At 40.5% G+C, this 12124-nt stretch overlaps 1 long non-coding RNA gene across 1 annotated transcript; it reads left to right on the forward strand.

The window, feature by feature from the left end:
• The first annotated feature begins 489 nt into the window (after window positions 1–489).
• Window positions 490–10753, forward strand: LOC142652322 (uncharacterized). The gene is made up of 3 exons (XR_012847809.1): window positions 490–603; window positions 9845–10079; window positions 10213–10753. It is a non-coding gene; the product is annotated as an uncharacterized LOC142652322 (long non-coding RNA).
• The last annotated feature ends 1371 nt before the right edge of the window (window positions 10754–12124 follow it).

Raw genomic sequence — 12124 nt, forward strand, 5'->3', positions numbered from 1 at the left:
GGGTCCTATATAGGTCAGGGAACAGATTACACAAAGCAATAGATTTCCCTTATCTGTCAGTTGCTCAAATATCCTACAGATAACGCTACTAGAATTATTTCTGCAAATTTGTGAACCCGCAAGATGCCGACCTTCACTGTATACAGAGGTCACAGTCTGTTATAATAAATGTCACGTTCCTGGAGGTTTCCTTCTCTATTACAGAGTAGTGATGACATCATCGAGTTTATTTTTCAGATGTATCCCTATTATTTATTGGATATCAATGTATTTCTAATGGGGTCTCACGAGCCAGTACATGATGAGGCCTCTTTAAAAAAAATAGAGATTGTTTGCTAAACCAGAGACGATATCCCCCATCAAGCGTCACCTCACAAAAAACTGGGGACGCCTCACAGTTATGAGATGCACTGCTCTAAGGCATACCTGACGACTTTTGCAGATATTCCCCTCTTCTTCTACCTGCAATCCTCTTCACTTCCAGGCTCCACCACAGACAACATCCTAACGCGGGCCGAGGCGGGAGGACATTGTCTGCAGTGCCCCCTTCTTGACAACTCTACACGGAGTACTGCTGCCTCTGGGTCCAGCCGGTGTTTACAGGTAAAAATGATTTACTGCCGATAGTAAGTGCAGGTATTTTTGCATAATAAGCGTGAGCGCAGTCAGACTATTTCCCTAATTTTATAGGATGCTCCTATTTTTGCCAGTCCTGTTTAGCCCCAGGAACATCAGCAGTGTCAGAAGTAGGTCAAGTGTGAGATTGCTGCCGGTGGGAAATTGAGGTGGGCAACGCAGCAGAGGGCCAGAGGCCCCACATTCAGTAGCCGGACAAGTGTACAGCCTCCAGAGTCAGAGCGGAGGCTGGAGGTAGAGGAGGAGAAGACTGACTCAGTTTTAGTCATTGGGGGGGGAGTTTCCTACGCCAGTCTCAATAAGAAACATTCTGGAGTATAATACTCCACCTAAGTTTCTGTAAAGGATTTGCCTGACACAGCTTCTGTGTCGACGCCAGTGGTTAATCAGCCTACATCTGTTCCTAGGTCTACTCGAGTGACTCGTTCTGCTACCACTCAGGCTGGCAGGCTGAGGAGTGGGAGAACCTATCGCAGCCTGGCCAGACGGTTCTAGCTCCCGCCCTTGGTCTACTTAAACCTTCATTTCCTGCGTGTCCTTTGCCTGTGATTCTTCCGTTTCCTGGCACTGCTGTTCCTGCTATTACCATTGACCTCTGCTTCATATTGACCCTGGCTTGACTGACTATCCTCCTGATCTGCTTTTGCTACCACGTACTCTACTGGTTTGACTGGGCTCGTTCACTACTCTTGTTACTCACGGTGCTGCCGTGGGCACTGCCCCACTTTCCTTGTTTCTGTGTACCCCGGTCTGTTTGTCTGTCATGCAAATATTGAGCGTAGTGACCGTCGCCCAGTTGTACGCCGTCACCTAGGACGGGCCGTGCAAGTAGGCAGGGACTGAGTGGCGGGTAGATTAGGGCTCACCTGTCCGTCTCCCTATCCCGTCATTACAGTTTCTGGTGTAAATTATATTACATTTTCTGGGATACGGATGTCCCGCCACTTCCGCTCAGCCCCACCCTCTTTTTTGAAAAATGCCGCAAATAGTACATGCGGCACAAAGTTAAAAAAGTTTGTGCAAATTGCGACTTTTATGTCGTTTGTGGACCTTTTCCACACCATAAAACTGGTGTAGAACCATTAATATATACCCCTATGGGAATATATCACTAGACCCCACTCAGTATAAAGTCACGCTTTCACATTTAAACTTCACAGTTTTCTGGCATTTTTTACTGAAAACTGCACATATATAAATACACAGTAATCCTAGCTGGTATTTTCGGAAGGAAAAGGTGACAACCCTATTTGGGAGGGAGACTCCCTGACATTCGAGAAAAGTTTTAAATAACACACTAAGGCCGAATTCAGACGAACATGAGGAAACTTGGACGTAAAAAACTTCAGTTTTTCACGTCCGAGTTGCCCCCGTGCGGGTCCCGTTTTCACTGATCCCCATAGTTTTGAGTCAATCGAGGGATCCGTGAATACAGAATTAAATAGGACATGTTCTATTCCTCAACGGACCCTTCACACGTTGAAACAACGGCCGTGTAAACGGCTCCATTGAAATACATGCGGCCGTGTGGCAGCCATTGTTTTAACGGCCGTCACACGAATGTATACTACGGTCGTCTGAATTCGACCTTCAAGGGGTTTTCCACTTTTAAAAAAAATCTGACCTGTAATTCAGACATGTCAGAAGATAACAACCATGAAGGTTAGCGAGCAGGGAAGATTACCTATGCATGAAATGAAAGAGCCGTAGCAATCCCAGTTCACTCTCAATCACATTACATGTGGAAATCTATGGCTGAATGAATATCCATCAAACCCTGTACACGTCTGTATTATCACACTGCTGCCCTCATGTTCAGGACAATTGCAGATTTCTGCAGGCAAATACAATAAGTGATGTTATATCCTGCATTATTTTTATTAAATATATACTTTTTAAGGTGTTATTTTCCCAGTGGTCCGCCCCTTTACGTAGTCACAGCTCCGCCCCTTTTTTACTAACTAAAACAGTTTTGTTACAGCTTACAATTTATAGGCTGCAATTATTTTACTAGACCACCAAGCGTTGTGACTCCTTCATGCAGTTGATTGGCGGGGTATAATCGGACTGGGACCCCCCCCCCCACGATCGGATAATGATAGCCTATCCTAAGAATTGGTCACCAATATTACAAAACCCCTAAATGTTCTTATTATGTCAGGTTATTATTATAAAATGTGTTTTAAAATTTATTTATTTGTTTTTTTAAAAGTCTCCAATCAGGAGGACGATCAGAATTAACAGGTCACGCATGATCACACATGATCAGTCGATCAATGCAGATGAGATCATGAGATCTTGCTGCAGACGGGAGTATTATGGGAAATCCCTTTTTTAAGGAAATGGCCTTTTTGACCTATTTGAGATTGTCGTATCTAGGGACGAACATATCTTCTGTGCAACTTGTGCGGCTAAACACGGGGGCCATGTTGACAAGGGGGCCACCCTGTTTTTAGAAAGAGATGGCAATGCTTGTTATTAGTAATGAACTGCACAAAATATTGGCGTACTTAGGGTTTGCAGTCCACCAAAAAAATGAGTGAAGGTTTTTCTAGGGAGTCAACAATAAGCACTTCACTGGCTATATAGGGGGGCATGGGGCAGTGGTGTAATGATCGCGGATGAAGGGGCGTGCGACTTTGACTGGTCCTATAGGGGAAGGGGGCCCGTCCCGGTTCCCCTCAGGCTGCAATATCAATCGTTCTGTGATGTGGTGTATAAATCTTCTGTGTCGTATACAGCGTCCTGATGCTGCCCAGCATCAGGACCTTGTATGCACCGTGGCACAGACAATGTGCCAGGGGCCTGATATGCCAGCCCGAGGAGATCCGGGGCGGGCCCCCTGCGGACAAGAACAGACAGGAGAGGTGAGTGAGAGCTTTTTTTTTTTTTTAAATGTCTGATCCTGGGTGGGGTCTAATCAGAGGGTATGATCTGGATGGGCACGGGGACGGCACTCCCTAATTACTCCCCTGCCAGGGGGCCTATGGATATGGGTCAACAACATGGAGGATTGTTTGAGATGAGCATGTGTTCTTATAAGCAGATTGGGGTGATACTTGCTAACCGAAAAAAAATGGAAACCGTAATCCAATCAGATGAAACCCCTAACATGATATACTAACAGATGTAGCAGAGCTGAATTTGTCATGTAACGTTTTTGCGTACTATGATAACTCATTAGGTTTACCTACAATGGAACCACCGATAACACATCAGAATATCTCGCTGAATAACTTAGCTCTGCTACATCTGTATTTCTAAACCTCCTATACATTTTTTGACGTACTATCCTTCGCCACTTACTCCGGTTTAGTCCCAGACTGACATTCACATCCCTCCCTCTGGTATTATAACTTATATATTCCTCCATTCCACTCGATGGCACTTGTGCTGATGGACCCGCAGATAGCTCAACCCTAGGAGAAATTTATTGTCACTTAAGAAATGGAATTGTCTACGAGCTTTGCGGATATTTACCGAGTTAGCAAAAATATCCAGAGGGCAAACATCGTTAAAAAGCTGTAGTGTTTATAAAGCAGTGTTTGCCTTTGTGAGTCAATTGTTCCAAGTTTGGGATGGTCAGCATACACCATAAATATAAAAAAGCCATTTATTTCAGTCCTGACCTTGAAGATGAATGCAGCTCCAGGTGGTTATTGCCCGACGTTCCCCTCCAAAAATGTCCCAACCTATATGAGGTCTATTATCTCTATTTACTACCATTGAGTTTTTATGGGGACGTTTTTTCGTGAAATTTTGTTATTTTATTTATGAAACCATAAAAAAAAAAAAAAATTCATAGAAAGGAAAAAAAAAAGCAGTACAATTATTACGGTTACGGACATTGAATCTGTAGGGGGGTATTTAAAAATTGAAGATGTTTTAGGCTCTGAGGCACTAAATTCTGAATTTTTTTTAGGGCAATTACAGAGAAAATGCTTAGACTTTGCAAAAAATAACATGACATTTCATAGTGACATGTCAGATGTTTTGATTGGTGGGGGTCCGAGCACTGAGACCCCCACCGATCGCTGAAACGAATAAAGCTATTACACAGTATATATACAGTAAAATGCCATTAGTCTGTCACCTGATGGTCTGGAAATCCTGTTAAACTAGTTTCATGCAAGATTGGTAGGAATTTACCTGATAGTCTGGCACTTGGCTCCTTCACCAGTGACAGGTCCATACACTGTCAAACAAAATCATACTAAACCCCCATACCTAAATATTTTCTGAAAGCAGACACCTGGCACGTTGTAAAGGTGTCACTCAGGACTTTATACACATGGGCGCCGTCATGCAATTTTGTGTCAAAGTGCAATTTTTCATAAAAAATGCACAAAAATGTATATTTGTGGCTTAAAGTCTGACCCAAGGAGAAAATTAGATGCACTACACGTCCTAAAAAAGTACAATATGTGCAGAGCTCATACATCCCATAGGCCGATGTCTACATGCAAATTTATTCATAAAATCCCCAGAATGTATAAGACCAAAAATCTATTTTATAGCAGGAAATAAAAAAAGGAAATAAAAAAGTAACAACTGATAAAATACAAAAGTTATACACCTTAAGGTTTTGAATACGTCCGTGTGATGGCTGTTAAAAAAACGGCGGTCACATGGACGCCGTTATTTCAATGGACCGTGTAAAGGGTCAGTAATGGAAAAACCCCTTTAAGCGGACCACTTATGCAAACAATATTTACTGTTGCAGGATTTACGCAGTGGACATTATGGGTGATAAAGTGCACGACAATTCGGTGCGGTTTTTCGGATGGAATTCCCTACGTGCAACAGGGCTGTGTTCTCACATTACGGTCAAAACGCGTTTTTTTTACATGATTTTGAAAAACAAATTGCAAAAATCGCCCAAAAAACACAAATTGACTGCAACGTGTGAACACAGCCTAGCCCTTATCAATACGCGCAATACCCTAAACCTAATCTAGTATGTTAAATACTGAATTTTTTAGTGGAACTAGTTGGAAACAATTGTCTATGGCGACAGTCAGTGGATGAAACTGTCTTTTCTGTCTGAAGAAAATCTTTTCCATCCATCAGAAGTGAATTAGACATTCCTCGTTAGTGATAGTCGTTGACGCTATAACTAGTGTTTAATGGGTATCGGTAAAGAAGCGGTGAGCGATTTTACTCTACTCTAACGTTTGGGTAGGGACAGGAATGGAAAAAGGTTATTGATGTTTGTGAGTGGTGCAACTTATTTGAAGCCGTGAGCCGAACATTGGTAAATGTCTGTGCTGAGGAGACAATAAGCGGCCTAATTAGGCACAGAAGGGTGATTAGATGAATTGCTGCCCATCATCTTACATCTTTTCTGAAAAACAAAACATCCCCCGATAAGTGACAGTCAGAGAGTAACTATTAATAAGGGGGTGATTACAAAAGTTCCCTTCCCCAGGGGTCATCTACAGCCATACAGGGACAGGGGGATCACATATTCTCCTCCTGTCCCTGCACGCTGCCTGCATGTCCGCCACTGCTGCCCCCCCCCCCCACTCCTTCACATAGGCTGAAGTGAAAATCTGCAAATATATAGAAGCAAGAAAGGAATTTATTCATTGAGCAAAGTCCTGCAACATTAGTCTCACTGCGACAATACCTTTTTTGGATAAAGATAACCAGGTCCGACTTCTAAAAACCCTCAGAGCACCTGACATCATCAGGGCAAGTATTGGCCGGTCATGCATTTCTTCTACAGTGTCCACTTCAAGACAAATTTAGTAAATATAATACCCATAAACTTCAATACATAGATGCATCCGGTGTGATATACGGTGTGATAATAGACACAGCCACCTATCTATTGTATTGTATAGAGACTGTGATGACCGTGAAACAGGGGTCAATGGACCCCTGTTCTATCAATAGGTGAGGGTCCCAGAGGTGTCACCTGCAGCTATAGAGTCATTATGGCTGTGGATATGCCATACATGTATGGGATAGGAATACCCCTTTAATGGCTCTTTGATCTGGCTAATATAGTTGTCCCAAGAGGATCTCCCAGCCAGGATGCCCATATCCCTTAATAAGGCATAAAGAAAGGGTCCACTTTTTTGTATAAACTCCTTGATTCGGCTAACAAAAGGCATCAAAACCTGCACTGTGTAAACCGAGCCCCAGAATTGCAATGACATATTTATAGTTATGTCAATTTTACTCATATAAATTATTATATTCTTTAAATTTTATTTTGCAAACTCTTGGTCCTTTGACGATAAGCTGATCATAAGGTACCCTGCTGCTCAGTGATAAATTATTATCTGTTGGGGAATCTGATAGCCAGTGTTTAATTCACCTGCAGCACCCCCACAGGAGAAATGAAGCATTACACAATTATCGTTAAAGTCAATGGGCCATTTGTGTAATCTACGGACATGCAGGGTCCTCCAGAGGGTTGTTTTTTGTTTTTTCAACTTTAGCTCAGGTTCCTGAACGCAAGGGGGCTTCCTGAATTAAAGGGATTTTTCACTGCAGCTCAGTCCCAATCAAGTAAATGGGACTGAGCTGTAGAACTAGACACATCCCTTACCAAATGTACGGCTCTGCGCCTAGTTAACAATGAAGGGGATGAGACCTCCGCTTCTTGCAGCTGATTGGCGTTGGTGTCGGTATTATGACCACTACCAATAAGCTATTAATGGCCTGTCCTAACGATAGGCCATCAATATTACAGTTCTGGAAAACTCCTTTACTCTGCATTTCTTAGTAGGATTAAAATGGGTTTTCTAAACCAGACGATCCCTTTAAAGGCATGGTGTTGCCCGAAAAACATGTTTTTTTTAAAAAAATTAAACATTTAGTGTGTGGGTGATTAAACATTGTTCAAATTTTTTTTATTTTTTTCGCGAGTCAGGAAATATTATAAATTTTTTCTAATTTATAATACTACCCATTTTTGGTCACTAGATGGAGCTAGTTCCCAAAATTGCAGCATTGCAACATTGGGTTAAAAGCCCTCGCTCTAGTGAGCTCTCAGCATCCCCCCTCCTTTATCCTGGCTAGTGCCGGGATAAACGAGGGGTTTGAAAGGTTTAACCTCCTACACTGTGTGTCGCCATTTTTTGAGGTAACCCACAGTGTAGTAGGTTTACATACAGTAGTAAACACACACAAACACTAACATACATTGAAATCTCTTACCTGCTCCTGCCGCCGCGGCTCCCTCCGGCCCGTCCGCTCCCTTTGCTGCCGCTGTTCCATGTGCACAAGTCCGGAAGCCGCGACCGGAAGTAGTAATATTACTGTCCGGCCGCAACTTCCGGTCCACAGGAAAATGGCGCCGGACGGCGCCAATTTCGAATAGGACTGTGTGGGAGCGGCGCATGCGCAGTTCCCACACAGACGCCGTACACGGCAGTCAATGGGACGGGAGCCGTTCGCAGTCCCTATGGGACTGTGGCTGCCGTATTCCATGTCTGTGTGTGTCGTTAATCGACACACACAGAAATGGAACAAAAAATGGCAGCCCCCATAGGTGAAGAAAAAGTGTAAAAATAAGAAACAGTAAAACACAAACACACAAATGAATATAAACGTTTTTATTAAAGCACTAACATCTTTAACATATAAAAAAATTATTTGTGATGACACTATTCCTTTAACTTTTTGAAGACTTGCGTGAATAATATTTTCATTATCATTGTGCCAGTAGTCCCTGGACAGGTATATATTTAAAATTTCACAACAACATTTTTCTACACAACTGATATGTCATTGTCCTCGAAGGGTTTTGGGAAAAGCGCTGCTGGTGAGCACATTTTAGGCTGGTCTAGTGATAAGAGATGATATATTGCTTCTAATCTAGACAAAAACTGGACACAAAAGACTCATTCATTAGGGTCAATTTATTAATTCTGAAAGAAAGAAAGAAAGAAAGAAAGAAAGAAAGAAAGATAAAAGATAGATATTATTTTATAACTTCCTCATCTCTCATCTCTCAGTAAGATTAAGACTTACAAAACATATTTTGGAAAAGCTAAAATGAGATCAGTTAAAAAAAAGTAAAAAACAATAAAAAATCAAAATGATATTTAAATCATGATTTAAATTTTTTTTATTATAAATGTTTTATTTCCAGAGATTAAATACAGGTTTTTTTTGAAATTTTAAGAAATTCATGTGTTAATTGTTTCATTCAGAACGCTGAGACCTTAGAATCTGCTGCGCCTCGATTTGATATAATTCCACCATGCAAACATAAGCCCTGCACATACAGTATATAATGTGATGCAATCTGCAGAAAAAATGACGCCAGGATATGAATATTTTATAAATCTACAATAACATTTAATTAGTGTCCCATGTTGGATTATAGTTTATTTAATCATTGTAGAGTATGTTTTAGTGCAGTCGTATTCAGCGTGGGATTGCGTTATGCTGAATATCCTATGTTATGAACCAAAAACAGCAGTTTGTAAATTTATAGTTAGCAATTTGTATTTTTAAAAATTATTTTTTACCAGGGTATTCGGAAAAAATGGTTAAACAGCTATAAAAAATAAAAATAAAAAAAATAACATCCCCAAGTCTTATTTTTGTAGCAAGAAATCAATCTAAAAAAAAATAACTAGAATATATATATATATTGTATTGTATTTCTTATTTTTAACATTGCATTCTGGAGAATTTTTTTCAAGTAGTTAAACAGCCCCAAAGAAGAAAAAAGCAAACAACATCCTAAGGGCACGTTCAGACGTGGCGGAATTTTTCCGCTGCAAATGTTGGTGCAGATTTGGGCCAATTATGCAACGAATCTGCACCAACATTTGCATATTTGACAGGTAATTCAGACGTTGCAGAAAACACAGCGGACTTGCCACAGATTTCAGCTTTTGCATTGCAAAGGCTGAAATCCGCAGTGAAATTCCACTTCTTCTCCGCAACAGACAGTGCATGCTGCGGAGGGAAAATTCCGCACCTAAGCCTATGGTCTGCAGCGGAGTTTTCCGCAACGTCTGAACTAACTTGCCTAAAAATGTATTGAAACAAATGTAAAAAACGGCCGCTGGAGAATTCCACTGCAATTCCGCCATGAGTGAATGTGCCCTTAAAGTATCTTTTGGGCTTAATTCACACAGTCTTCTTGCTGCTTTTGTCGCAAATTTCATGCCATTTTTACAAGTATTTTTAGGTGCCATTTTTTGTATTCAAATAAATTTGAAAGAAATTAATTTTTTAGGTGTTTTGCAAGCCCTAAAGAAAAGACTATGGGAAAATGGCTGAAAAAAAATTCAACACCAAATGCATGCTGCGTTTTGAAAAAATAAATAAAAAATATGCCATGGACACAAAAAAGAACACCGAAAGTGACGAAAAAGACCACAATAAAAATGCACTGTTTGTAGTGCATTTAATATTTCCCTTTTCACTTACAGCTACTTTGTAGTCACAGCGATTTTTGCCCGAAAAAAGAGGTAAAAAATGGCAGCATTTTTTCTGAAAAAGCTATGTTTGAAACCCCCATGGCAGCAACAAATAAATGTCAAATAATTTTTTTAAATGTTTTTCTTGGTAATGGTTTTCATTTATTTATTTGTCTTTTTTTAGGGATTTTTTTCCCCAAGTTAATTCTGGAGAATGCACTCAAATGGTTAAACAGCTGTAAGAAAAAATAAAATAAAAATAGAGCAACATCCCTGTAGTCTTTTCTGCAGCAACAAATCAATCTCAGACTCAAAATGTAGTCTGTAACTGAAGGATAATCAATCAGTTTGAGCATCTGCTTCAGAAAAGTAACATAAACAAGACAGCGATATACAACTGCCCCCCCATCTCTGGAGAGGATGCGGTGGGGGTACGGGACATTTATATCAACAACCTGCAGTAGCGTGAAAACACAGAATTTATAAGGTAATGACTGCAGATTTTGAACTTGGCCGCTGTTTTTACATATTAAGAGGGCCATAGTCAAACAAGAACATATGAATTTGTGGATCAGAAAAGGTTGCCATCTGGGGTGGAGCCTGGCAGCAAGTGTGCAATTTTCCTGCAGCACCACCACAGGAGAAATGAAGTATTACACAGTTTCAATAAAAGTAAACATGACGTGTAACATATTGGGTCCTCCAGTGCGAATGTTGCTCTAAGTATCCCATTTACAGTATAGTTAAAAGATGGAGTTATTCTCTTTTTACTCAGCGCGACCTAATTGCGTATTGAATTTTTTTTATTTTAAACCAGGTAACTTTATTAAAATATACGGATTGCCAATTATGAAATGAAATTTGCCAATCAGTGAATTGTTGAATTTTCCACACTTATTTTATCTCTCATGCAGACATATGACTGAGTATGGGGGACAACTATAAATACTTTTGTGATGTTGGATTCCCGGCTGACCCATTTTTGCAGCATTGTCCTGTGAAACAGACCTCAAAAGGGCAGGGCTTTTGTATATGTTTCCCGAAGTGGGTGTTTTTGGAAGGATCGGGGGTGGTGTTCAAAATATTTGGAGGTATGATAACACTGCTGAAAGTTGACGTCATGGACCTCAATTTCAAAGGTTGAACTCTTTCTAGTAATTGAGGTCCTGAAGCTACAGACCTAAAAAAAAATAATCGAATGTGCTCTAAATTGATGCTGATTTTGTCTGATTATATCTCCACCATGTCAAGATAGTTAATTCTACTTCCCTGTACATACCATTAATCATTGGCTTGTAGAGCACTGATATACCAGGTGCCAGCTTGCCAACTGGTGTCGGCTATATAAGTGTAAAATATTGGTGTTACCTTTTTCTAGCAGAGCGCCACCTACTGGATCAAACCAGAAGGCTTATAAACTATATTAACTTTCATTGACTGTTAGTTGTCTTGCCACTTTCCTCAATCCACGGTATATATATATACATATATCAAGCCCGGTAATGTAGTTGTGTTGCGCGTAAGACCCTCTGATTTATATAGATCCAACATGGCTCCTGGTAGGCTCATTAATTAACTGATATGTCTTTCAGTGTGACCTCATCCTTATGTATGCTCTTCCAGCCATGCATAACTTTCAATCACATGCAGTTCTCATAGGAAAACAAGGTTAAGTGAATCCTCTACTGATGACTACATGATTGATCTCTAGACACAACCCTACTCAAGGTCATGGGGGGGGGGTATGATTGAGGTACAGATCATCAACAGAACAATCAATTGAAGGATAGAGAGCTGCATTGAGATGCTAAGTGTTTGCTATCGATTACCCTGTGAGTAGGCAAATTAATCAGCAAGTCTATCATTGGTTTGAACAAAGGATTGATGACTTAAGAGTCTTCTTCTTCTGGTCAAGGACCCACCCAAGTTCTTTATACTAATAACATAATTCTGCATACTTCACCTATATCTAGTTAAGGAATTCATGATTTGTTAAATCCAAGTCAACCATTGAAATGTATGTAATATTCAACGATATAACATACTTTATGCAGGGTAATGAGTACTAGGTAGAAGATGAACACATGGTGGGTAAT

This window comes from Rhinoderma darwinii, chromosome 5 (assembly GCF_050947455.1).
Source record: "Rhinoderma darwinii isolate aRhiDar2 chromosome 5, aRhiDar2.hap1, whole genome shotgun sequence".
Lineage (NCBI taxonomy): Eukaryota > Metazoa > Chordata > Amphibia > Anura > Rhinodermatidae > Rhinoderma > Rhinoderma darwinii.